The 27,747-nt window shown below is 43.7% G+C and overlaps 5 non-coding genes across 5 annotated transcripts; all 5 read left to right on the top strand.

The window, feature by feature from the left end:
• The first annotated feature begins 4,255 nt into the window (after window positions 1-4,255).
• trnaq-uug (transfer RNA glutamine (anticodon UUG)) lies at window positions 4,256-4,338 on the top strand. The gene has a single exon. It is a non-coding gene; the product is annotated as a tRNA-Gln (tRNA).
• A 2,129-nt stretch (window positions 4,339-6,467) lies between these two features.
• trnar-ucg (transfer RNA arginine (anticodon UCG)) lies at window positions 6,468-6,540 on the top strand. The gene has a single exon. It is a non-coding gene; the product is annotated as a tRNA-Arg (tRNA).
• Window positions 6,541-7,976: 1,436 nt separating this feature from the next.
• trnas-aga (transfer RNA serine (anticodon AGA)) lies at window positions 7,977-8,058 on the top strand. Its single transcript has one exon. It is a non-coding gene; the product is annotated as a tRNA-Ser (tRNA).
• A 2,129-nt stretch (window positions 8,059-10,187) lies between these two features.
• On the top strand, window positions 10,188-10,260 carry trnar-ucg (transfer RNA arginine (anticodon UCG)). The gene has a single exon. It is a non-coding gene; the product is annotated as a tRNA-Arg (tRNA).
• A 1,437-nt stretch (window positions 10,261-11,697) lies between these two features.
• Window positions 11,698-11,779, top strand: trnas-aga (transfer RNA serine (anticodon AGA)). The gene has a single exon. It is a non-coding gene; the product is annotated as a tRNA-Ser (tRNA).
• Window positions 11,780-27,747: the final 15,968 nt, after the last annotated feature.

Genomic DNA, 27,747 nt, shown 5'->3' with positions numbered 1-27,747 from the left:
TTACGCTCATTGAAGTCTTCTTGAAAAAATTCACCACTGGCCAATCTGATGTGCAAATGAGGTCTACTATTTTTAATCAGAGGTCAAAATATGAAAATGTTTCAAATACACGGAGCGGCACTGGAGAGTGCAGACCTACCTTAAGGGACTTATTCTGCTCTGATGTACACCCCGAGAAATTGGGACGAGAGTGCGTTCTCACAGCTGAAGGGATCGAACATTTAAGAAAATGATAAGGAGGATATTCACTCTTTCAGATGGTAGCAAATCCGTAGGTTTCCTAACAACAGAGGGCTGTGAAGGCGAGGTGTATTCAAGGCTGTGATAGACAGACATGGAGCATCACGGAGATGAGGATAAAAACGGGGGTTGAGAATTAACCAAACCAGCCATGATCTCATTGAATTTTGTCGCAGACTTGATAGGCTAAATTGCTTCCATCTGCTCTCGTATCTTTGCCGTCATTTGGAATATACCGGACACCATTTTAAAAGAAGAAAAGCACAACTTTAGGGTGAGGTGGTTTCAGTCAAACTGAATCAAAATTATTTATTGAGCGAAAAATCACACTTGGCATGTTTCCAGATTTCTTTGCTAGCATGACTAGCAGAGTTGATCAAGGTCGTCTCATTGTACTTGGGCATGAAACAAACAAAGAGTAGTGACATAATCTTCATTTTATTTATGTCAAAGTAATATTTTTCCTGATGGTCACAACAAAGGAGATGGTTTCCAAGAAAAGACAGATACTAAGTCAGCTGTAAACTAATCGATGACCAAAATATGGCTCGCGTTGTTCTCTGGGACAGATATGATTTATTGATTATTGTCATCCAACCTTTTTTCTTACCATTGAACCGTGAGTGGGAGATGGGTAACTAAGATCACCCGTAACTATGGCCATCTTTTATCACTCACATGTAGTTTTTTTTCTTGTACGTAGTGGTTACTGCGAGTGCACTTGGAAACTACACCTGTGGATGACTTCTTTCCTCACTGGTCCTCATTTCTACACAAACACGTTTTACATCCTTATCTCCTGAATAAAAGTAATATGCAACCAATTGATAAATGTCACTAATACCTTGGCATTTCACACGCCTCTCTTTGTCACCTTCCAATGTAAATTAATAATTTGTCGGGTTGCAATTGCACACAATAAAAGGTAACAAAATACAGGGAGGTGTACCAGGTTTGCAAACGCACGTTATTGAAGCTAAAACGCAGGTTTCTGCCCAAAATACGATCACGGAAGCATGCACCGAATCGTCAGGAAGCACACAATAAGTCCAGTTCCAGAGGGCATGACAGGAACAGCACCAGAAAAACCACCAAAATACTTCTCTCGGCTAATATTTTGGATGTACATCTCAATGAGCAATCGAGTTTTACATATGTTCCAACAGTAATTACAACACAAGGAATTAACCAGTGGTGCAGACGGTCCAAGCCCCTGAATCAGAAACAATCAATGCCCTACATACAACTACAAGAACATCTGCCCGTGGCGTATACGGGCTGGCTGAAGTTCATTATTGCAGCTCGCTATTTGTCTGACTGTTTCTCCGATACAGTGTTTTTTGCAGTCCCTGCGTGGAATCTTGACAACCACATTTGTCCTGCACAAGATGGGCATTGGATATTGTTTTCTGGTGAGCTTTCCCTCAGCGAGGCTGTTGGTTTATGTGCTGTCCTAAATCCGTGTGTTCAGAGATGTCTGGCTATCAGTTTTCAGAAATTTATTTTAAAAAAGGGAAGCATGGGTGTTTCAATTGCTTTATGGCATATCCTAGTTGACAATTTAGTGTGCCAGACATCTGGGAATGCACTTGTGGGATACATATTCTTGGCAAAGAATTTATGTGGCCGTCACTAATTGCCACGGCCAGCTGTCCCAAGTAGCTATACGTACAGACAGCATGCATCCTCGAGAGCAGCACAATAGTACTAGAAAATGGCAATCAGAAAGCAGCCAGAGATTTTCTAGAAGCAGGGCACCCATCCATGGATTCCATCAATAAACACATTGATCAGGATCCAATCTGCAACACCAACAACCGGACCCAGCGGCAATGAAACTAAATCAATTCCAACCGCCACAGGATAGTAGGCTTCACAACAGGCTCTGCAACCCTGAGGATGTTACCCAGAACTGTGAGGATCCCGCTTCCCAGCACCGCAAAACATTCCAACAACATCTCCATGAAGCCAACGAGCTTCACATCTTTCTGCTCCAAAGCACTCCGATTTTTCACAGCAGAGTTCACATTGAACTCCCGCGTGCAAGGTGAGGATGCCAAACCCAACATAATCAATAATGGCAGTGAGAGCGAGGGCAACAATTTCCATTGTCATATGGACAGCCACAAACACTCTCTTTGAAAGGTACCTTTAAATATGAAAGTCTGTGCAGCAGTATAATCGGGGAACCAAGTAGCCTGCGCTGGGTATTCATATTTCAGACAATTTCCATTGTTCACCGTTTTCACTGAAAGTGAATGGATATTACTACTTCATTGCTGATATGAAACCAGATTCTGCATTGTATCTGCTCGCCGTTTTTGTTGTTGCAGTGGCAAAAAGGTTGGCAATCGCGATGAGCAATGTTTTTTGTATTTCTCGCATTTCCTTCATTACTGTCCTGGTGAAGGGGGCTGGTGATTGGTCCTCTCGATCAGATGGAGTCATCAGCGCATTGTTGACCTAATTTCATCACGAGTGCAATTGGTAAACTTCATTTTTCATGGATTATTGCTGTTCCGTTTTGTTTTATGTTTGTTGAGCACTTCCTGTGACTTGGCAATGCACTAAATCTCCAGTATGTCCGGAATTGCCTCGCTGCCGTTTCTCTGAGCAGTTCATGACATGTGCCTGGCAATTGTCCACACTTTCTGTTTTGCTTCTGTTCCACATGAAGAGTTGTCAGTTTCTGGATTCGTTGGAGAGCTGACGGGGCTAACATTATCCGTGCGGTATTATTCTTCAGCCAAACTCTTTGATGGCAAAATTGGGAAGGTGCCAAACGAACGGTCATTGGCAGCAAAAGTCCGGAAAGACCCTCATTGCTGGGTCAACTTGTCCCATCCACCTTTCAGAAATATAGGCAAACGCGCTGACTGCGTAACAAACAGAGTGCATGTTTTTTTTTCCAAATGGTGCATTAAAACTGGTGTCAGCTGCGGGAGCAGAACAAAGATGCCGAGCACGGAAAAAGACCCTACTATCGAACCTGTCCCTGCTGAAACGATAACCGAAATTAATTGAACCATATTTGCCAAAATGTGTTCCTTATCTCTCCGAACGCTTCCTGTCTATATACCCATTCGGATGCCATTGAATTTGCCTTAAATGTGGCAAATCATTCTGCACACACAAAAATGTCTGAGTGAACTCGCTGAGTTTCTGCATGACACCATGATCAAACTTTGGGCCAAAGTTGGAAACTGCGACTAGAAAAATGGCTCTCTGATTAGCCGCAATGCACAAAGGGCGGAATGGCCTTTTCCCACTTTGTGAACCTTCGAAGACAAGTTGAAAATAATCTGCAACGAAAATGTTCTTGTGAGGATTTACTTGTGAGGATTCGGTACTCTCAGCACCGTGGCCCGGATCGTATTACCGCTCATGGAATGGTTGTATTGTTCAGCAAACATATCGGTGTACCAGTACTTCTGCCGATTTTCCGATGCTGGCAGGTCATTGGTTTTGTCCAAAACATTATGAAGGTTAACATAAAAGAAATAGCTGCAGGTGCTGGAAATCTGAGACAAAAACGAAAATTGTTTGCGGAACGCAGCAAGACTGGCAACAGAAACGTCGACTTTCCTGCTCCTCGGATGCTGCCTGACCTGCTGTGCTTTTCCAGCATCACTTCAGGTCCAAGAATACTCAGATCATTGCTTACCTCTGCTGGTCATGTTAGCAAAGAGGTCTAGCAAATTGCCAATTGTGATTTTCCTTTCAATAAATATTTTGACTCAGTTTGCCTGCAAATATCTTTTCCTACCTTTGTGTTTTTCTTCTTTTACATTGGTGCCTCGCAACTTACAAATGACTGCAAAGGTATGAAAAGAGATGGAAGCATTTCGCTCATCAAGTCAACGGTAGCTTTCAATGAGATCACGGCTGATTTGGTCAATGCTCAACCGCTCTGAGCTGTCTGTTGTCATGGCCGAGGGGTGAAGGCGATGGATTAGAAATCCATTGGAGTTTCCCCACGCTGATTTGGTCAATGCTCAACCGACCTGAGCTGTCTGTAGTCATGGCCGAGTGGTTAAGGCAATGGATTTTGAAATCGATTGGAGTATCCCCCCGTAGGTTCGAATCCTGCTGACTACGTTATGAATGCTTTCCTGCTGGTGCAATTTTCGCTCAAAGTTCAGAAAAACTATTTTGTGAACCAGGCCGGTAATCTGAGGAGACTTGGGAAACTCGAGTTCTTCATCAGAAATGTTCCATATTTAAAACATTATCTCTGTTTCTCTTTCCAGATACACTGCTCGACACATCGGGTTTCTGTAGTTGTTATTGAACGTCCTGAGCAGAAGTGCTGCTTTTCATTAGATTCCTTTAATCCCTGTCCACTGTTCTCTGACTCGGGTCAGTGGCAACACTTCCTCCTGCTCGTCAAAGTGCTCATTCCCCACGGCTCCCTCTCCGTCATTTGAAACAACCGCAGGAAATCGCCACTTAACCATCTTTGTTCCAAAGTGAAACTTATCAGCCTCCTGAATCTCTCCACCAAACGGGACTTCTCATCCCTGGACATGGTGTAAGCCAGAGGATTGTGAAGAGATACTGTGAAAATATTGTCAGTTGGCAGTTGAAAAAATGTTTAGGAAGCAAACCATATAATTTAGGCTCCAGCTTTGTAAATCTTGAGAAACTCTTTGGGAAATGGAATCAGAGGAGAATGAAGAAGTGTGAACTGTCGGACCGAGTAGAGGACGGGACATTGAATCTGATGTTCTCGGGACAGGAACTGATCTGAGACATTGAAATCATTCTCGCTCACGTACGTGAGGAATGCAAACTTCATCTGGACTCTTTGACAATGAAAAACTCTGGAACACTCAAGACAATATCCAAATATTTACTGGGATCACTACAGTACGAGTACTATAGATGAGTCATTTTTTGCCCAGTGTGTGCAGGAGGGCTTCCTGACACAGTACGTACACATGCCTTCAAGGGACGAAGCCACTTTCGATTTAGTACTGGGTAACGAGCCTGGCCAGGTTTTAGATTCGGAAGTAGGTGAGCACTTTGGAGACAGCGATCCCAATTCTCTCAGGTTTACTTTCGTGATTGAAAGGGATAGGTGTACTCCACGGAGCAAGAGTTTCAGCTGGTGGAAGGGAAATTACGATGCAATGAGGTAAGATTTAGGAAGCGTAGAATGGGGTAGGAAACTGCAGGGGGTGAGCACATTAAAATGTGGAGCTTATTCAAGGAAAAGCTCCTGTGTGTCCTAGATAAGTATGTACCTGTCAGGCAGGGAGGAAGATATAGAACGCGTGAGCCGTGGTTTACTAAGGAAGTGGAATCCCTGGTCAAGAAGAACAAGAAGTCTTATGTTAGGACAAAATGTGAAAACTCAGTTAGAGCGCTCGAGGGTTCCGACGATATCAGGAGAGACCTAAAGAGCGAGCTGAGAAGAGCCAGGAGGAGTCATGAGAAGTTGTTGGCAGATAGGATCAAAGTTAACCCTAAGGCTTTCCATAGGTATGTCAGGAATAAAAGAATGACGAGAGTTAAATTTGTGACAATCAAGGATAATAGTGGGAAGTTGTGTGTGGAGTCAGAGGAGATAGGGGAAGCACGAAATAAATATTTTTCGACAGTGTTCGCTATAGAAAATGAAAATGTTGGCGAGGAAGATACAGAGCTACTTGCGTCTAGACGAGAAGAGATTGAGGTTCACAAGAAAGAGATATTAGAAATACTGCAGAGTGAGAAAATAGATAAGTCAGCTGGGCCGGATGGGAGCGATCTGATTTTGTTTAGCAAATGCACTGCAGGAAGGTACAAATCAAGCTGATGCTTACAACGGTTCGTTTTGAGCCGCTAGTTTCAGTGAAGTGGCAGCGCCAATAAAAGGTGTCACGCATCTCGTCTAATTCCACATCCTGAGCTCGAAATGACCAGAGGTTTCTCGCCGAGTTTCTGCAGGGTCTTGTTTGGACGACACCATGACACTTTTTCACTGGAGTGGATCATGAAATCGCGTCGTGACTGTGAATAAAACGATGGAAACTTCCAGCAGAGAAGGAGGCGACCCTGAAGCAGGCAGCTGAGGACAAATGTCTCTCCTTTGCCAGTGAAAGGCACTGCTTCACAAATTGGAAACTTCGAAGTGAAGCAATGTTGGTGATTATCTTCGGTGCTTGTTCACCTTTTTAATTCTGATTCCGTGAAAGTCCATGGCATTACATATCGACATTCTGCCAAGTGCAGGTTTGTCTCTTGGGCCAGTGGCGTAATGGATAACGCGTCTGACTTCGGATCAGAAGATTGCAGGTTCGAGTCCTACCTGGCTCGAGGGGGGATGTTTCGCTTTAACCGTGGTATACGTTGACGCTCCCCTGTAAAGTTCTCTCGGGACATCTCCTCTGTGCTTCCGCATGTAAAGCTTGCATTTGTCCTATTGTCCATTTCAAATTTCAGCTCTCCACAAAGGACACCTCCGTCACTTTGGCGGTATCTTCTAATGTGTCTGCCTCTGTGGGTGAAAATGAGCATGAGTTCCTCAAAAGAGTTACAATTCGTTATACTTCTGTCCCATTATTGTGCAATGTAAGAACATAGGATAACCTCATTGACATTTGACCTGGAAACATTATAACACACGAGCCTTTGGGCCAAAGTTCGAAACTGCGACTGGAATACATGGCTCTCTGATTAGCCGCAATGCACACGGGCGGAATGGCCTTTTCCCACTTTGTAAATCTTCGAAGACAATTTGAAAAAAATCTGCAACGAAAATGTTCAGACAGGGTGTTTTATTTACACCTAATACGATAGTATCTATCGCCTTGTCTTGTTATTTACTTGTGAGGATTCGGTACTCTCAGCACCGTGGCCTGGATCGTATTCCCGCTCATGGAATGGTTGTATTGTTCAGCAAACTTATCGGTGTACCAGTACTTCTGCCGATTTTCCGATGTTGGCAGGTCATTGGTTTTGTCCAAAACATTATGAAGGTTAACATAAAACAAATAGCTGCAGGTGCTGGAAATCTGAGCCAAAAACTAAAATTGTTTGTGCAGCGGAGCATGACTGGCAACAGAAACGTCGACTCTCCTGCTCCTCGGATGCAGCCTGACCTGCTGTGCTTTTCCAGCAAAACTCTGATCTAAAGTCAGGTTTCCAGCATCTGCAGTCCTCACTTTTGCCTAGTTTCTTCAGTGTCTCTGGTTCCCAATTCAAGAAGTCCATCTCTAGCGGTTTCATGTTTGTACCTCCGTGCTGAGGAGTTGAAGAGTGAAGAAAAGTAACTCACCTCCTCCATCTCTGGGGTAATTAGGGACTGAAAATGAATCGTGTCACATTGAAATATATCTACATGCGAATTAATCTCTGTCTTTTATTGGAACCATCTCTTTCATTGTAACCATCAGGAAAGATCATTTCGTTCGCCAGAAAAAGAAATGAATATGTCACTAACCTTTGTTTGCTTCAGGTCCGAGAATACTCAGATCAATAGCTCCCTTGCTTACTTCTGCTGGTCATGTTCGCAAAGAGATATGGCAAATTGCCAAGTGTGATTTTCCTTTCAATAAATAATTTTGACTCAGTTTGCCTGCAAATATCTTTTCCTACCTTTGTGCTTTTCTTCTTTAACATTGGTGTCTCGCAGCTTACAAATGACAGCAAAGGTATGAAAGGAGATGGGAGCATTTCGCTCATCAAGTCAACGGTAGCTTTCAATGAGATCACGGCTGATTAGGTCAATGCTCAACGCACCTGAGCCGTCTGTAGTCATGGCCGAGTGGTTAAGGCGATGGATTAGAAATCCATTGGGGTTTCCCCACGTAGGTTCGAATCCTGCTGACTACGTTATGAATGCTTTCCTGCTGGTACAATTTTCGCTCAAAGTTCAGAAAAACTATTTTGTGAACCAGGCCGGTAATTTGATTAGACTTGGGAAACTCGAGTTCGACATCAGAAATGTTCCATATTTAAAACATTATCTCTGTTTCTCTTTCCAGATACACTGCTCGACACATCGGGTTTTGCAGCTGTTATTGAACATCCTGAGCAGAAGTGCTGCTTTTCATTAGATTCCTTTCATCCCTGTCCACTGTTCTCTGACTCGGGTCAGTGGCAACACTTCCTCCTGCTCGTCAAAGTGCTCATTCCCCACCGCTCCCTCTCCCATCATTAGAAACAACCGCAGGAAATCGCCACTTAACCATCTTTGTTCCAAAGTGAAACTCATCAGCCTCGGGAATCTCTCCACCAAACGGGACTTCTCATCCCTGGACATGGTGCAAGCCAGAGGATTGTGAAGAGATACTGTGAAAATATTGTCAGTTGGCAGTTGAAAAAATGTTTAGGAAGCAAACCATATAATTTAGGCTCCAGCTTTGTAAATCTTGAGAAACTCTTTGGGAAATGGAATCAGAGGAGAATGAAGAAGTGTGAACTGTCGGACCGAGTAGAGGACGGGACATTGACTCTGATGTTCTCGGGACAGGAACTGATCTGAGACATTGAAATCATTCTCGCTCACGTACGTGAGGAATGCAAACTTCATCTGGACTCTGGGACAATGAAAAACTCTGGAACACTCAAGACAATATCCAAATATTTACTGGGATGACTACAGTACGAGTACTATAGATGAGTCATTTTTTGCCCAGTGTGTGCAGGAGGGCTTCCTGACACAGTACGTACACATGCCTTCAAGGGACGAAGCCACTTTCGATTTAGTACTGGGTAACGAGCCTGGCCAGGTTTTAGATTCGGAAGTAGGTGAGCACTTTGGAGACAGCGATCCCAATTCTCTCAGGTTTACTTTCGTGATTGAAAGGGATAGGTGTACTCCACGGAGCAAGAGTTTCAGCTGGTGGAAGGGAAATTACGATGCAATGAGGTAAGATTTAGGAAGCGTAGAATGGGGTAGGAAACTGCAGGGGGTGAGCACATTAAAATGTGGAGCTTATTCAAGGAAAAGCTCCTGTGTGTCCTAGATAAGTATGTACCTGTCAGGCAGGGAGGAAGATATAGAACGCGTGAGCCGTGGTTTACTAAGGAAGTGGAATCCCTGGTCAAGAAGAACAAGAAGTCTTATGTGAGGACAAAATGTGAAAACTCAGTTAGAGCGCTCGAGGGTTCCGACGATATCAGGAGAGACCTAAAAAGAGAGCTGAGAAGAGCCAGGAGGAGTCATGAGAAGTTGTTGGCAGATAGGATCAGGGTTAACCCTAAGGCTTTCCATAGGTATGTCAGGAATAAAAGAATGACGAGAGTTAAATTTGTGACAATCAAGGATAATAGTGGGAAGTTGTATGTGGAGTCAGAGGAGATAGGGGAAGCACTAAATAAATATTTTTCGACAGTGTTCGCTATAGAAAATGAAAATGTTGGCGAGGAAGATACAGAGCTACTTGCGTCTAGACGAGAAGAGATTGAGGTTCACAAGAAAGAGATATTAGAAATACTGCAGAGTGTGAAAATAGATAAGTCAGCTGGGCCGGATGGGAGCGATCTGATTTTGTTGAGTAAATGCAATGCAGGAAGGTACAAATCAAGCTGATGCTTACAACGGCTCGTTTTGAGCCGCTAATTTCAGTGAAGTGGCGGCGCCAATAAAAGGTGTCACGCATCTCGTCTAATTCCACATCCTGAGCTCGAAATGACCAGAGGTTTCTCGCCGAGTTTCTGCAGGGTCTTGTTTGGACGACACCATGACACTTTTTCACTGGAGTGGATCATGAAATCGCGTCGTGACTGTGAATAAAACGATGGAAACTTCCAGCAGAGAAGGAGGCGACCCTGAAGCAGGCAGCTGAGGACAAATGTCTCTCCTTTGCCAGTGAAAGGCACTGCTTCACAAATTGGAAACTTCGAAGTGAAGCAATGTTGGTGATTATCTTCGGTGCTTGTTCACCTTTTTAATTCTGATTCCGTGAAAGTCCATGGCATTACATATCGACATTCTGCCAAGTGCAGGTTTTTCTCTTGGGCCAGAGGCGTAATGGATAACGCGTCTGACTTCGGATCAGAAGATTGTAGGTTCGAGTCCTACCTGGCTCGAGGGGGGATGTTTCGCTTTAACCGTGGTATACGTTGACGCTCCCCTGTAAAGTTCTCTCGGGACATCTCCTCTGTGCTTCCGCATGTAAAGCTTGCATTTGTCCTATTGTCCATTTCAAATTCCAGCTCTCCACAACGGACACCTCCGTCAGTTTGGCGGTATCTTCTGGTGTGTCTCCCTCTGTGGGTGAAAATGAGCATGAGTTCCTCAAAAGAGTTACAATTCGTTATACTTCTGTCCCATTATTGTGCAATGTAAGAACATAGGATAACCTCATTGACATTTGACCTGGAAACATTAGAACACACGAGGCTTTGGGCCAAAGTTCGAAACTGCGACTGGAATACATGGCTCTCTGATTAGCCGCAATGCACACGGGCGGAATGGCCTTTTCCCACTTTGTAAATCTTCGAAGACAATTTGAAAAAAATCTGCAACGAAAATGTTCAGACAGGGTGTTTTATTTACACCAAATACGATAGTATCTATCGCCTTGTCTTGTTATTTACTTGTGAGGATTCGGTACTCTCAGCACCGTGGCCCGGATCGTATTCCCGCTCATGGAATGGTTGTATTGTTCAGCAAACTTATCGGTGTACCAGTACTTCTGCCGATTTTCCGATGTTGGCAGGTCATTGGTTTTGTCCAAAACATTATGAAGGTTAACATAAAACAAATAGCTGCAGGTGCTGGAAATCTGAGCCAAAAACGAAAATTGTTTGTGCAGCAGAGCATGACTGGCAACAGAAACGTCGACTCTCCTGCTCCTCGGATGCAGCCTGACCTGCTGTGCTTTTCCAGCATCACTCTGATCTAAAGTCAGGTTTCCAGCATCTGCAGTCTTCACTTTTGCCTAGTTTCTTCAGTGTCTCTGGTTCCCAATTCAAGAAGTCCATCTCTAGCGGTTTCATGTTTGTACCTCCGTGCTGAGGAGTTGAAGAGTGAAGAAAAGTAACTCACCTCCTCCATCTCTGGGGTAATTAGGGACTGAAAATGAATCGTGTCACATTGAAATATATCTACATGCGAATTAATCTCTGTCTTTTATTGGGAACCATCTCTTTCATTGTAACCATCAGGAAAGATCATTTCGTTCGCCAGAAAAAGAAATGAATATGTCACTAACCTTTGTTTGCTTCAGGTCCGAGAATACTCAGATCAATAGCTCCCTTGCTTACTTCTGCTGGTCATGTTCGCAAAGAGATATGGCAAATTGCCAAGTGTGATTTTCCTTTCAATAAATAATTTTGACTCAGTTTGCCTGCAAATATCTTTTCCTACCTTTGTGCTTTTCTTCTTTTACATTGGTGTCTCGCAGCTTACAAATGACAGCAAAGGTATGAAAGGAGATGGGAGCATTTCGCTCATCAAGTCAACGGTAGCTTTCAATGAGATCACGGCTGATTAGGTCAATGCTCAACGCACCTGAGCCGTCTGTAGTCATGGCCGAGTGGTTAAGGCGATGGATTAGAAATCCATTGGGGTTTCCCCACGTAGGTTCGCATCCTGCTGACTACGTTATGAATGCTTTCCTGCTGGTACAATTTTCGCTCAAAGTTCAGAAAAACTATTTTGTGAACCAGGCCGGTAATTTGATTAGACTTGGGAAACTCGAGTTCGACATCAGAAATGTTCCATATTTAAAACATTATCTCTGTTTCTCTTTCCAGATACACTGCTCGACACATCGGGTTTTGCAGCTGTTATTGAACATCCTGAGCAGAAGTGCTGCTTTTCATTAGATTCCTTTCATCCCTGTCCACTGTTCTCTGACTCGGGTCAGTGGCAACACTTCCTCCTGCTCGTCAAAGTGCTCATTCCCCACCGCTCCCTCTCCCATCATTAGAAACAACCGCAGGAAATCGCCACTTAACCATCTTTGGTCCAAAGTGAAACTCATCAGCCTCGGGAATCTCTCCACCAAACGGGACTTCTCATCCCTGGACATGGTGCAAGCCAGAGGATTGTGAAGAGATACTGTGAAAGTATTGTCAGTTGGCAGTTGAAAAAATGTTTAGGAAGCAAACCATATAATTTAGGCTCCAGCTTTGTAAATCTTGAGAAACTCTTTGGGAAATGGAATCAGAGGAGAATGAAGAAGTGTGAACTGTCGGACCGAGTAGAGGACGGGACATTGACTCTGATGTTCTCGGGACAGGAACTGATCTGAGACATTGAAATCATTCTCGCTCACGTACGTGAGGAATGCAAACTTCATCTGGACTCTGGGACAATGAAAAACTCTGGAACACTCAAGACAATATCCAAATATTTACTGGGATGACTACAGTACGAGTACTATAGATGAGTCATTTTTTGCCCAGTGTGTGCAGGAGGGCTTCCTGACACAGTACGTACACATGCCTTCAAGGGACGAAGCCACTTTCGATTTAGTACTGGGTAACGAGCCTGGCCAGGTTTTAGATTCGGAAGTAGGTGAGCACTTTGGAGACAGCGATCCCAATTCTCTCAGGTTTACTTTCGTGATTGAAAGGGATAGGTGTACTCCACGGAGCAAGAGTTTCAGCTGGTGGAAGGGAAATTACGATGCAATGAGGTAAGATTTAGGAAGCGTAGAATGGGGTAGGAAACTGCAGGGGGTGAGCACATTAAAATGTGGAGCTTATTCAAGGAAAAGCTCCTGTGTGTCCTAGATAAGTATGTACCTGTCAGGCAGGGAGGAAGATATAGAACGCGTGAGCCGTGGTTTACTAAGGAAGTGGAATCCCTGGTCAAGAAGAACAAGAAGTCTTATGTTAGGACAAAATGTGAAAACTCAGTTAGAGCGCTCGAGGGTTCCGATGATATCAGGAGAGACCTAAAAAGAGAGCTGAGAAGAGCCAGGAGGAGTCATGAGAAGTTGTTGGCAGATAGGACCAAAGTTAACCCTAAGGCTTTCCATAAGTATGTCAGGAATAAAAGAATGACGAGAGTTAAATTTGTGACAATCAAGGATAATAGTGGGAAGTTGTGTGTGGAGTCAGAGGAGATAGGGGAAGCACTAAATAAATATTTTTCGACAGTGTTCGCTATAGAAAATGAAAATGTTGGCGAGGAAGATACAGAGCTACTTGCGTCTAGACGAGAAGAGATTGAGGTTCACAAGAAAGAGATATTAGAAATACTGCAGAGTGTGAAAATAGATAAGTCAGCTGGGCCGGATGGGAGCGATCTGATTTTGTTGAGTAAATGCAATGCAGGAAGGTACAAATCAAGCTGATGCTTACAACGGCTCGTTTTGAGCCGCTAATTTCAGTGAAGTGGCAGCGCCAATAAAAGGTGTCACGCATCTCGTCTAATTCCACATCCTGAGCTCGAAATGACCAGAGGTTTCTCGCCGAGTTTCTGCAGGGTCTTGTTTGGACGACACCATGACACTTTTTCACTGGAGTGGATCATGAAATCGCGTCGTGACTGTGAATAAAACGATGGAAACTTCCAGCAGAGAAGGAGGCGACCCTGAAGCAGGCAGCTGAGGACAAATGTCTCTCCTTTGCCAGTGAAAGGCACTGCTTCACAAATTGGAAACTTCAAAGTGAAGCAATGTTGGTGATTATCTTCGGTGCTTGTTCACCTTTTTAATTCTGATTCCGTGAAAGTCCATGGCATTACATATCGACATTCTGCCAAGTGCAGGTTTTTCTCTTGGGCCAGTGGCGTAATGGATAACGCGTCTGACTTCGGATCAGAAGATTGTACGTTCGTGTCCTACCTGGCTCGAGGGGGGATATTTCGCTTTAACCGTGGTATACGTTGACGCTCCCCTTGTAAAGTTCTCTCGGGACATCTCCTCTGTGCTTCCGCATGTAAAGCTTGCATTTGTCCTATTGTCCATTTCAAATTCCAGCTCTCCACAACGGACACCTCCGTCAGGTTGGCGGTATCTTCTGGTGTGTCTCCCTCTGTGGTGAAAATGAGCATGAGTTCCTCAAAAGAGTTACAATTCGTTATACTTCTGTCCCATTATTGTGCAATGTAAGAACATAGGATAACCTCATTGACATTTGACCTGGAAACATTATAACACACGAGCCTTTGGGCCAAAGTTCGAAACTGCGACTGGAATACATGGCTCTCTGATTAGCCGCAATGCACACGGGCGGAATGGCCTTTTCCCACTTTGTAAATCTTCGAAGACAATTTGAAAAAAAATCTGCAACGAAAATGTTCAGACAGGGTGTTTTATTTACACCAAATACGATAGTATCTATCGCCTTGTCTTGTTATTTACTTGTGAGGATTCGGTACTCTCAGCACCGTGGCCCGGATCGTATTCCCGCTCATGGATTGGTTGTATTGTTCAGCAAACATATCGGTGTACCAGTACTTCTGCCGATTTTCCGATGCTGGCAGGTCATTGGTTTTGTCCAAAACATTATGAAGGTTAACATAAAACAAATAGCTGCAGGTGCTGGAAATCTGAGCCAAAAACGAAAATTGTTTGTGCAGCGGAGCATGACTGGCAACAGAAACGTCGACTCTCCTGCTCCTCGGATGCAGCCTGACCTGCTGTGCTTTTCCAGCATCACTCTGATCTAAAGTCAGGTTTCCAGCATCTGCAGTCCTCACTTTTGCCTAGTTTCTTCAGTGTCTCTGGTTCCCAATTCAAGAAGTCCATCTCTAGCGGTTTCATGTTTGTTCCTCCGTGCTGAGGAGTTGAAGAGTGAAGAAAAGTAACTCACCTCCTCCATCTCTGGGGTAATTAGGGGCTGAAAATGAATCGTGTCACATTGAAATATATCTACATGCGAATTAATCTCTGTCTTTTATTGGGAACCATCTCTTTCATTGTAACCATCAGGAAAGATCATTTCGTTCGCCAGAAAAAGAAATGAATATGTCACTAACCTTTGTTTGCTTCAGGTCCGAGAATACTCAAATCAATAGCTCCCTTGCTTACTTCTGCTGGTCATGTTCGCAAAGAGATATGGCAAATTGCCAAGTGTGATTTTCCTTTCCTTTCAATAAATAATTTTGGCTCAGTTTGCCTGCAAATATCTTTTCCTACCTTTGTGCTTTTCTTCTTTTACATTGGTGCCTCGCACCTTACAAATGACAGCAAAGGTATGAAAGGAGAGGAAGATACTGAGATACTTGCGTCCAGAGTACTAGAGATTGAGGTTCACAAGGATTAGGTGATAGAAATACTGCAGAATGTGATAACAGACAAGTCCCCTGGGGATGGGATCTGTCCTCGTATCCTCTGGGAAGCAAGGGAAGAGATTGATGAGCATTTGGCATCGATCGTCAAATCATCGTTATCTACAGGAATAGTGCCTGTGCAATGGAGCATAGCATACGTTGTTCCCGTGTTCAAAAAGTGTCGTAGAGACAACCCTGCTAATTACAGACCAGTGAGTCTCACTGCAGTTGTTAGTAACGTGTTGGAAAAGGTTATTATAGATAGGATTTATGACCATCTAGAAAAGAAAAATCTGATCAGGGACAGTCAGCACGGTTTTGTGATGGGTAGGCCTTGCCTAACGAATCTTATTGACTTTTTTGACAAAGTGACCAAACAGGGAGATGACAGTAAACCGGTTGATGTGGTGGATATGGGTTTCAGCAAGTTGTTCGATAAGGTTCCCCACAATAGGCTATTATATAAAATGCGATGGAATGGAATTGTGGGAGAGATGGCAGCTTTGATCATTAATTGGCTTGCCAATAGAAAACATTGTTATAGTTGATGGAACATGTTCTTCTTGGTGTCCAGGTACTGGCGACGTACCACAAGGGTCGGTGTTAGGTCCACTGCTGTTACATGAGGTCTAACCTTGCCAATCAGTCTCCCATGGGGAACATTGTTGAACGCCTTACTGAAGTCCATATAGATCACATTTACTGCTTCGTCCTCATCAATCTTCTTTGTTACTTCAAAAAATTCATTTAAGTTTGTGAGACATGACTTCCCACGCACAAAGCCATGTTAACTGTCCCGAATCAATCCTTGTCTTTCCAAATACATGTACATTCTGTTCCTCAGGATTCCGTCCAACAATTAGAGCATTCTTGGCAGATGCAGTTTCATGTCGGGAATGCGAGTTCATATACTTTGTTGGGAAGAATCAAAAGACACGCTACTATTAAAATCGATAGAAACGCAAAAGATGTGCAGTGCAGAGGAGTCTCAGTGTTCTTATACATGAAACGAACAAAGGTTCATCACATATTTATTTCTTGCTGCCAAAAGAAAGCCTTTTCTGATGCTCACAATTAAAGAGATGGTTTTCAAGAAAATAGGGAAATTAAGTCACCAGTAGAGTAATCAATTACCAAGATATCCCTCGTGATGTTTTATGGGACATGTGGGATTTTTTTGATTATTGTTCTCCAAACGTTTTTACAATGGAACCGAGAGTTTTAGATGGGAAGTTAAGATCACGCATGACTATTGCCATTTTCGTCACTCACACACAATATTTTTTCCTTGTACGATTTATTTCGCTTTGTGGTTACTGCGAGTGGGCTTGTAAACTACACATGCTTGTGAGTTCATTCCTCACTGTTCCTCAACTCCAGCCAAACAGACTTTACGTCCTTATTTACTGAATCGAGGTAATCTCTAACCATTGCATAAATGTCATTTAAACTTCGATATTTCACAGGCCTCTGTATATCATCTTACAATATTAATTGATCCTTTACTGTATTGCAGTTGCGCAAAAGAAGAGAAAAATTGAAGAGAGAATGGTGGACCTCCGCTTCACACACCCGTTATTGAAGCGAAAATGCAGATTACTGCCCATAATGCGATCGTGGAATCATGTGCCAAACCCTCAGGAATCACAGAATAAGTGTAGTGCCACAGGGCATGTCAGGGACAGCACCAGAAAGACAACAGAAATGCTGCTCTGAGCTCCTATTTTGGATATATTTCTCAATGAGCAATAGAGTGTTACATGTGTTCCATCAGGAGTTACCTCACACAAGGAAGTAACCAGTGCTTCAGACGGTCATATCATCCGAGTTCCAAGCCTTGGAATCAGAGACATTCAATATTCTGTGCATAACTGCAAGGAACAGCTGTCCGAGGTGTTTACAGTCCAGATGAAATTATGAATGCAGCTCTCTAGTTGTCAGCCTCTTTCTCCTATGTCGTGTTTCGTGCAGTCCCTGCGGGGAATGTCGTCAACCACGTTTGACCTGCACATGATGCGGATTGGGCCTTGTTTTCTCGTGAGTTGTTGTCTGAGTGAGGCTCTCGGTTTCTGTGCTGTCATAAGTCCGAGTGTTCGGAGGAGTCTGGATATCGTTTTCCAGAATTTGTTTTTAATACAGGGAAGCATGATTTAAAAATTACCTCAAAGCATATCCTCGTTGCGAACTTTGTGTGCCATGCATTTGCGAATGAAAGTGTGTGGATATTGGTTCTTGGCAAAGAATTTGTGTGGGCGTCAGTCCAGCAGTCCCTAGTAGCAATACGTACAAACGGCAAGGGCCACACATTCGACTAGAATAGTACAACAATAATCGGACAGGGCAAGCAGAAGACAGCCAGACAATTCCTGGAAGCAGGGCACTCATCCACGGATTCCATCCGTTGGACCCAATCTGCAACCCCAACAAACGGAAGCAGCAGGAATGAAACCAAATGAATTCGTACTAAAACATGAGAGCAGCGCTTCACATGAACCTCTGTAGCGCTGAGAATGTCACCCAGACAGGCGAGGAAAAGTCTGCAAACCATCTTCCTCGCGTCACCGAACTTTTCAACAAGAACTCCAGAAGCATCCGAACTTCACATCTTTCTGCTCCAAAACACTCCGCTTTTCCACAACAGAGAATTGCACACTCAACTACCGCGTGTAAGATGAGAATATCGGCCCCTACACTACCAAGGGCGGCAGTAAGAGCGAGGGGAAACAGCTGCCACTGTCATTCCACAGCTACAAACGCTCTCTTTGAAAGGTACATTTTCGTATGAATATCGGGACAGCAGTAGAATATGGGAACTAAACAGCCCGCGCTGTGTATTCATATTCTGGACAATGTGAGTTGTTCACAGTTTTCCCTGAAAGTGAGTGGACGTCGTTATTTCACCGTTGTTGTGAAGCCAGATCCTGCACTAAATCTGCTCCCTCGTTTTTTGTTGTTGTGGCTAAAAGTTGGGCAATCGCAACGTAAAACTTTGTTATATTTCTCTCATTTCCTTCATTACTGTTCTGGTGAGGGAGGCTGGAGATTGGCTCGCTCGATCAGATGGAGGCACCAGCTCATTGTTGAGCTAATTTAATCGAGAATATAATTGGTAATATTCACTTTGTATGGTACATTTTTCTGTTTTGTTTTATGTTACTTGAGCTCTTTCTGTTACTTGGCAATGCACTAAATCTCCAGAATGTCGGCAAGCTCCGTTTGGAATTGTTTCGGTGCTATTTGTGTGAACAGTTCTTGACATACACGTCTCGCACTGCCTCACAGACAGAAGTAATGAGTTTGTGTGTCTGATAATGACTCTGCCTTTTGCGTTTTGCACCTTGTCCACGTTCAGAGCTGTCAGTTTTTGGATTCACTGGAGAGTTGAGGGGATAACACGATTTCTGAGGTTTTTTTTTAGTCAACGAGATTATTTGATGGAGAACTTGGGAATGTATCAAGGAGAATGGTCATTGTCTGTAAATGTCTGGAAAACATTCCTCTCTGTGTCATTTCAAAACATTACGCCTCAAGAAAAAATAAAATTCAAACACGCTGACTTAGTAACAAACAGCATGCGTTTTTGCAAGTGGTCTATTGAAACTGTTGTCAGGTACTGGAGTGTCACAGAATTGCCTTCTTCTCCAACTTGCACCTGCTGAACAGATGACCGTAACTAATCTGAACATATTTGCCAATATTTGTCCCTTATCTCTCCGAACACTTCCTGTCTGTATACCCATTTAGATGCCACTAAATGTGGCAATTTATTCCACACGCACAAAAATGTCTCCCTTTCAAATTGTACTGCTCTCACATAAAACCTATGCTATCTCGCTTTAAACTCACGTGACCTCTGAAAAATTGTAGATTGACGATGTTCTCTGCTCGTCTACCTCATTATTTTGTAAACTTTTCCAAGGACATCCCTCAGGCCTGAAGCTCCGGGGAAAACTATCGAAGAATATTCAGCTTCTCACTAATGTCCACACCGTACAAACCTTTCAAATTGTTGTAAATATTTTTTTTAATTATGCGAAGGTATTCATAGAAAGTGCCAGGGGAAATTGCCTGAAGTGAAGCGATGCTGAAACATTAGTCTTGACAGGTTTGGCGCTTAGTTATCGTCAGGGAGCGTCGCCGAGTGGTTTAATGTAGGTAAAAACAATGAATGCAGATACTGGAGACCAGATTGAGGATTAGTGGTGCTGAAGAGCCCTGTATTCCTGATGAAGGGCTTTTGCCGGAAACATCGATTTTACTGCTCCTCGGATGCTGCCTGAACTGCTGTGCTCTTCCAGCACCACTAATCCAGAGAGGTTTAATGTGCTGGGTTTCGGGTCCAGTCTCTATTGCGTCGTGGGTTTGAAACCAAACTTTGCAATAGAACAACTGCAGGCAGCTTCTTATGACAGAACTACACAGGTCCTGATGTTGCTTTATGGGTGTGTTTGTTACTCCTCGAGTCTCTCACCCTCTCTGCGATAAACACGGGAACATGAGCAACTGATTCTTAAAATAATGAGAACGACTGCTGTTCACTTCCTCTCGAGCACTGTGCGTTTGGATGTGTAGACGCACAATTTTGCTGCCAGTTGCTGTGTCTCAAATGGTCAGAGCATTTGGCTGAAATGTTGGTTGTCCAAGCCCAAAAAGAGCACAGAGCCTCAAATATTTCACATCAAGTATTGTGACCGACCATATACTGACAATACAACCACGGGAACTCATCCATAATTGACCCTGAGCCCACAGTGAGTGAGACGGTCACGTGCAGCAGAATGTGACCCCACTCTCTACAAACCCCTGCTGCCACTAGAAAGGGGCCACTGCAGTTTCAATCAGCGGCTTCCTGCCCAGCCCTGGGACACACCTAATGGAAACTCCTTCCTCAGGAACGGCTGTTACCGTGTGAAAGGGTAAAAAATTCGAATTCAAATTGGAAATGGCTTCAGAAGATTGTTCCTGTTTTTAAAACATTTTATAATCAGAATTACTCTCTCGAATATTAGAAGTGGTAAACTTTGTAGGCAGGTAGAACAAAGAAAGTGTTGAATTGTGAGGACTCTGTCTCTTCAGCAGATGGGATTCCCTACACTCTAATCAGAAACGATTTGGTTTCCTGAGGTATTTTCCCGATTGACTGGCAGTCTACCAGAGTGTCTGGGAATCAGTTCGGCGACCTAAGGATCAGGGTCAAAATATTAGCAGAGAATCGTAAATCCCGGGGCAAGGCCTAAATGGATTGTAATAGTCTGAAGGAATAAATCTGTGATTTGAAAGACTTGAATAATGTTATTTGAAATGGGGAGGAATGAACGAGATTTTTGAAAATTGCCGTGTCAGCTGAATTAAACTCAGTATGAAATCATAAATTAACCAACACCAATCCTGTCCTGGTTCGCTCAGTCGGTAGAGCTTGAGACCTTTCATCTCAATGATGTGGGGTCGAGACCCACGCAGGGAGCTGTTGTTTGCTAATCGGTTTGCCGCTCTCCATTAATGTTGCAAGAGCGAATTCGCTCGCTGAGGCAGGTTTTGTTGACACATTTTTCCCTCCGTTTTTGATCATCTCTTGATTTCTGAGTGAAAACTGTCTCCACTGTACTGCAGGTGCAAGAGACAAGGTTACCAGTTCAGCCGAATATGCTATAAACGATGTCCCTTCCAAAACGTGAGTTACCATTTCAAACGTGCCCCAACCAAAATGTCCAGAGACGTCGAATGCGAATGGCCACATGACAGTGACAGCTGCATGTCAAATGGTGCTGCTGAATTAACTGAATGAGAATGCTCTGATGGAAACCGAATGGAACTCTCCCTGAAATTTTCCCAATTCACTCGGTACATGATGCTGTTGTGTACCAATATGGGTTTACGTCATGAACAGCTTGTTGTCAGTAACAGAGGTGGGGGTGATGCAGGATAGTGAGGTTTCCGAGTGGGTCAGAAGTGATTTGTTCGAACAGGGAATTCAAACGTCCACAGAGCAGATATAGCTGATTGGTCCAGGATCACACTTCTCCCTTCTGTTTCAGTACCAACAAAATAAATTGCGGGAAAATCTCAGCAGGTCTGGTAGAATCTTGGAATGGAAAACCGAGTTAAATCTTCAAGCCCAGTGACACTTATTTCTCCATGTCCATCTCCGTCTACCTTTTTTATTGAATATCTCCTGACTCTCAACTTTATACTCAGTTTCTCTTTTATTACTCCGTCTCCAAACATTCTCCCAGTCTCAAAATTTAATAGCAGATCTGTTCCATCTCTCACCTCACCGAGTTATGAGAGGAGGACTTCGAAATGCACGATTAACTCTGTTTCTATTTCCTTAGATACTGGATGGCCAGAGACCAGAAGGCATCGGAGGACAGTTAGAGCTTTCAGCCCATCTGGTCTGCCCACCATTCGGTCATGACTCATATCGTTCCCAAACCAATTTTCAGCCTTCTATCTGTGACACTTAGCTCCCCTGAATTTAGGATCCAGTCTTTTTCCCAGAGTGTGAATGAAACCATCCCAACCATCTCCACATCTGCTGGCAGCTGTTGCACCGTATCTGTGTGTGATCGAGCTCAATTTCAGTCCCACACAGCAAACACGTCTGTTCTGAGCAATGCAATCCCCGCTGCATGACAGATCGATCGGGTCTCTGACCCCACGGTTTTTCTGCGAGGCAGTAGTTAGCTCCTTCACCACCCACGGCAAGGACTGGTGCTTCAAAATGTGGGGACAAAGAACGAAAGGCACAAGAGTTTGTACAGGTTCGGTCGAAAGGGTTATTGTCAACTTCAGTGGAGTCCCTGCTTCAGAGTCTGGGTTTGAATCGCCCAGGCCTGGATAAAATTCCAAGTCAGGAAATGAAGATTTATTTCTCTTCTTGTGGCTAATCTGAATGAAAACCATTTTCTGCTTCCACAGAGAGCACAGACCCGATTCTGCCAGAAGGAATCCAGTGATTGATTGCATCCAACTGGAATCATAGAGTCATAGAGATGTACTGCAGGGAAACAGACCCTTCGTTTAAACCTGCCCATGGTGACCGGAAATCCCAACCCAATTTGGTCCCTCTTGCCAGCACACGGCCCATATCCCTCCAAACCCTTCCTACTCATATACCATTTCAAATGTTGCAATTGTACGAGCCTCCACCACATCCTCTGGCAGCCATGGCAGCACATACACGAATAAATTGTCACTGCAAATCCCCTCTAAGGATCTCGCCTTTCTGAGCTGAAACTATCTCGCTGTACATTCAATGTCGCTATGTCTAATTCTTGGAACTCCCTCCCTATCGACATCATGGCTGTATCATTGTGTTGAGCACTTCGAGGACGAAGTAAAGTAACTTACCATCTCAATCTCTTGAGTAATTATGGTTGGGCAGTGAAGCCTATCCCAAAGAGTGACGTGCATTCTCCAGAATTTCGTTTGAAAAAGCTGCAGTTTCCAAGTGGACACCCGAAAGTGGTCCGGAACAAGCGTAAAGTTTCGAAGGGAAAGTAGGATAAACTGAAAGTCAATGATGACTGGGATGAATGAGGCAGAAAGTGAGTGAGGAGCTGTTGGTACAAGGATCAATGTCAGTGCTAAGGGTTTAGCCCTTACTGCCCACTGTTAACACCGACTCAGACACCACTCCTGGTAAATTCACCACAATTACCCTGGTCTCTTGGTATGAGTTTCCCTCTGTGCATATTCACGCGGTAAATCGGCCCAGGGATGATGAACGCATACCGTTTATCCTGTCAGGTTAAAGAGGTGAAGGCATCCGTTTGAAATCAAAGCAAGAAGAGATTGCCTCTTCCTGTACATTTTCAGTGGAGAGTCACCAGCTGTGAACTTCCTTCCTGCACAAGCGGACGTTGATATAAATTCTCATGGAGCAGCTTTATTACAGAAAGGTGGTCCGATTAACTGTGATCATATACTTGATTAAATGCCCTTATTGATTTGAAGAATAGTGTCTGTGGTTTCGTCAGTTAAAGCATATAGTAACAACCAGGCGTTAATGGTGTCAAATGCTGTCAAATGTTCTGTACATTGAAAGTTCATTGTTTAAACTTTTTGTAAGAGCCGTATTGTTTATCCAACATCGCGAAAGTGACGGCTCAGCATGCTTCTTGTGTTTGAGCTCAGTCCGTTGTTATTTCCTGCTACCAAGCCCTACCGCCTGATGTAGACCCATTAATCTATGTTCTATCCTGCTAATTCAACGCAGAGTTCTTTTTCCTCTGTTCGACAAGGATTTGTCTATCTCTTCTACTATTATTCTCCGTCCGTCTTTTCAAGTTTTTTTGGGAATACTGAAGAGACGCAGGAGACACTGCAGACTTGCAGGACAATGTTGTAGTAATAACGCATCCAATGAGATAATTGCTCTCATTGTCTGCTGTCACCATTCATTGATTTTAGGCAAACGGCAATGGCATCATAGAAATCCTATAATTGGAGTGAAACTCCTTTTTTTCTGGTCTATTATGAATACTATTTAGAATTGTAAAAGCTCATAACGTTTTGAGTGAACAAATGTCATCTGATCTCAGACCTAAGTAACACAGACATTACTTGGAGACTATGAGCCCAGTTCTACACACTCTGGCCGGGGGGAAGGGCGGGGGGGGGGGGGGGGGGGCGGAGAAAGTCACGGAACAGCCTCCTATTTTAACACTTTTCCAAGAGTAGAAATGAAAAATGAGGGATATTGACGGACAGAGAGTGGGAGAATGTAGAAGAGAGTGAGATGGTACAGAGACACAAAGGGAGACAAACAGAAATTATCCATTCACTATGGCTGCTCATTGACATAAAGGCGAAGAAAAAGGTAATGAAGGCCAGCCTTTCACCAACTCAGGGCAACAGCAACAGCATTACAGCCGATAAAGAAATTTTGCATTTTTACACATGACGTCTATCAGCTAATGAGAGATTCTGGTGAGTATGCTGTTTCACGAAGTGAAATTGACAATTACCCAGGCAATAAAACAATAAAAAGCATAAGTAGCCTGAATCTGTGATATGAAACATTAAATCTCTTTGTCTCCACAGATGCTGTCAGAGTTTCTCTGTCAATTCCTGTTGTTGATTCAGATTTCCAGGATTCGCACTTCTTTGTTTTATGCTAGTCTGAATCCTGTTTGTGACAATACTCGATTAATTGCCAATTTCATACAACATTCCCTGCTTTGGGAAGGTTGTCAACAACATAAACGTTCAGAGGAAATCCCGCATTGCTACAGCAGTGAGAGCACTGAGTCCTTAACAGTAGACTTCCACGGAAAGTGAAATATGTCGCTGTAAGTTTTTTCAATGAATCCACTTTTTTTTTTCATTTGTGATCATTTTAGCTGCGTATCAGTTTCTTTCTTTCTTCTATTTCTGTCCGCTAGGAAAAGGCCTTTCCGCCCATCTGCAGTTCGGGTTATTGAACATTCATCTTTTCGAGTCCAGGAGCTACTATTTCTTGGAGGACCTTTTGCACTGCATCTCGGGTAGGGTGGGTGCGAGGCTGTATCACTATATTCATCTGTCTATGGATATCGGAGAAGGGTCTATCTATTCCACACCACCAGGCTTCGTCATCGCTCTTCTGAATCTTGGTTATTATTACCCTTGCCATGGCACCTCCTTCCTTGATAACAGGAAACCGATATCCCGTGTCAGGTGTATCTGTAGCCGTGGTAGATACTACTAAGTGCCAGTAACTGGGTACACAAGGATCTCTGCGTAAATATTTAGTGACTTATTTATAGTCGTCTTGGTTACCAAACGGGCATGGGTGGCATGTAAATGTCAACTTAACATCCTTGGTTAAGATTACCGACTGCGGTTCTATCCCAGACACCCCTGCCTTCACGACTCGTCCTGCCATGCAGCCCCATATTTCTATGAGTCTACTAATCACTACTTACACTTATTTGGATCCGGTGTTGTCCAATGTCTCCTCAATGTCAGCTACACGTTTGCAATGGCTGGCGTGTATCAACGTGGCTCTTTCGGCAATCTTAACAGCTGTCTGTGTTGTAGGGAGCCCTTGGAACAATCCCAGCCAGCTCTTCGCCTTCATGCTTTTGCTCCTGAAGTCTTTCACCACCAGCCAGTCTTCAGGTTCTAGATTGTGCATCTTCCCTTCTGTAGGTTGGGGTAGTGCTGCCCTTCTTTTGATTCTGTATTTGAGACAGAAGTGTGGAGAGTTTTATACCGTAACATAACATCTCGTCCTCACAGTGGTCTGTTACCTGTCTTACAATCGGTCTTGGGCCAATTCCTGTATTGGGCCACCTTCCAAACAAAATCTCAAACGTCCTAAGATTTACTCTTCCTCTCCTTCATATACATTAGCACAATTGGAAATGCCTTTGTCCATGTAACCTCTAGTTCCTCACAATATTTTGTCAATTTATTTTTAAGGGTAATTTTCTCTCTTTCCACTGCCCCACCGCTCCCTGGGTGATAGGCACAATGTTGCCTCACCTTTATTCACAAGTAATCACTGATCTGCTGTCGGGCAATATTTATAAATGGCTTTCCATTGTCGCTGCTTAGCTTTTCAGGGATGCCCCATCTCGGAATTATTTCAGTTAGCAAAGTCTTGGCTACCGCACTGGCATCCTGTTTAGACGTCGGAGCACTTTCAACCCTTGGGAAAACATCAACTATTACCAGACAATGCCTTTTCCCTTCGCTGGGTGTTAGTTCAATAAACTCCATCTGTAAATGTTCAAAGGGTCTTTGGGATTGGGGGTGTTCTGCCTGATTCATTTGTATTCCCCTCCCCACATTATTAGTGGCACAGATAACACATTATTCACATTATTTTTTGAGTAATGAGTAAATCCCTTTCTGTACCAGCGTGCTGAAATATTGTCGTACATCCCCACTTTTGACACATGATCCTTACCGTGTGTTACTTTGGCATAGAAAGGGAATAAAGATCGTGGTCGAAAGGGTTTACCATTGGGGCCACACCACATCCATTCCCTCATTCTGCACCCTGCCCTTGTCCATTCACGCTTCTCTTTCGATGTGGCCTGCGACTGTAACTCCCATAAATCTGCTTTGGATGACAAATATTTGACATACACATGTCAAACTGATCACTTGGCGGCTGATTGGCTGCCGTCCTTGCCGCTCAGTCTACATTTTCATTGCCTTGAGAAATTGAATCATAATTTTTCCTGTGGGCTTCACATGGACATATAGTGATTGATTTAGACAATCGGACTGTTTTCAGGAGGTCAGAGATCAGGCCATGTTATGTGATTGGCTTTCCAGTGGAGGTCAAGAAGCCCTTGTTTTTCCACAGGGATCCAAAATTATGTCCAACCCCGAATGCATATCTGCTGTCGATGTAAATATTCACTGTTCCTCCTTCGGCCAATTTACATGCCTCAATCAAGGCAATCATCTCTGCTGCTTGCGCTGACAGATGAGAAGGAAGTGATCCCGCTTTGACTACCTCGTGGGTAGTTGCTACAACATACCAGACACTGGCCTATCTCTTTGCTTCTGAATACTGACCTATCCACAATAGAACGCCGTATCCAGATTCTAAATTGGTGAATCCTACACGTCTGGTCTCGGGCTTCAAATGTCATTAATTACAGCGACACAGTCATGTGGGTTTCCGTCTCCTTATGTGGGGAGAAGACAAGCAGCATTAAGGACGTTACATCGCTTTATTGACATGTCAGGCTTCTCCAATAGCATAGCATTGTATGTGAGCCAACGTGCTGCCGACATGTGTGCTCTGTTTTGCTCAGAAAGCAGTAAGGATACTGCATGTGGGACCAGTAGGTTTAATTCAACAAAGCGGACTATGTCCCTGGAAGCTCCAACAGTCATTTCAAATGCAGGCACAACACGGAGGCATTTATGCAAAACTGCCATTACGGGATCTAAATTGAGGTGACAAATAAGCTACTGGCCTCAATTTTCCACACGTAATTCTGCATCAGCACAGATGTCATGCAGGCACGCTTCGCATCCACTGTTTGTACAAAAGGCTTGTTTGGATTTGGAATCCCAGTGTCGGTGTAGTTTGGAGTGCCATTTCAATTCAAAAAAGGCACTCTAGGCCTCAGGGGTCACTGCAACGGACTCTAGCTCTGCAAACCTGGACCATGAGCTATGTCAATTTTGGGCGCCTGAAGGGTTGCGTAATGTGGGTTAAACATTCTAAGTAGGATCACATGACCAAAAAGGATAGCAATTGTTTCTTCATGTGAGGCTTTGAATTTTGCTGGTTTGCTTGAACTCTGTCTTGACCAATGACCTTTCCTTGTTCAGATATTAAGTGACCTAAGAACTTCAACTGTTGTTCCACAAGTTGTAGTTTTGCAAGACTA

This window comes from Chiloscyllium plagiosum, unplaced genomic scaffold (genome assembly GCF_037043375.1).
Source record: "Chiloscyllium plagiosum isolate Xiang-an unplaced genomic scaffold, Cpla_swu_hap1 HiC_scaffold_40, whole genome shotgun sequence".
NCBI classification, from domain to species: Eukaryota; Metazoa; Chordata; class Chondrichthyes; order Orectolobiformes; family Hemiscylliidae; genus Chiloscyllium; species Chiloscyllium plagiosum.
The sequence above is the reverse complement of the archived record's forward strand: the minus strand, read 5'-3'. Positions and strand labels throughout refer to the sequence as shown.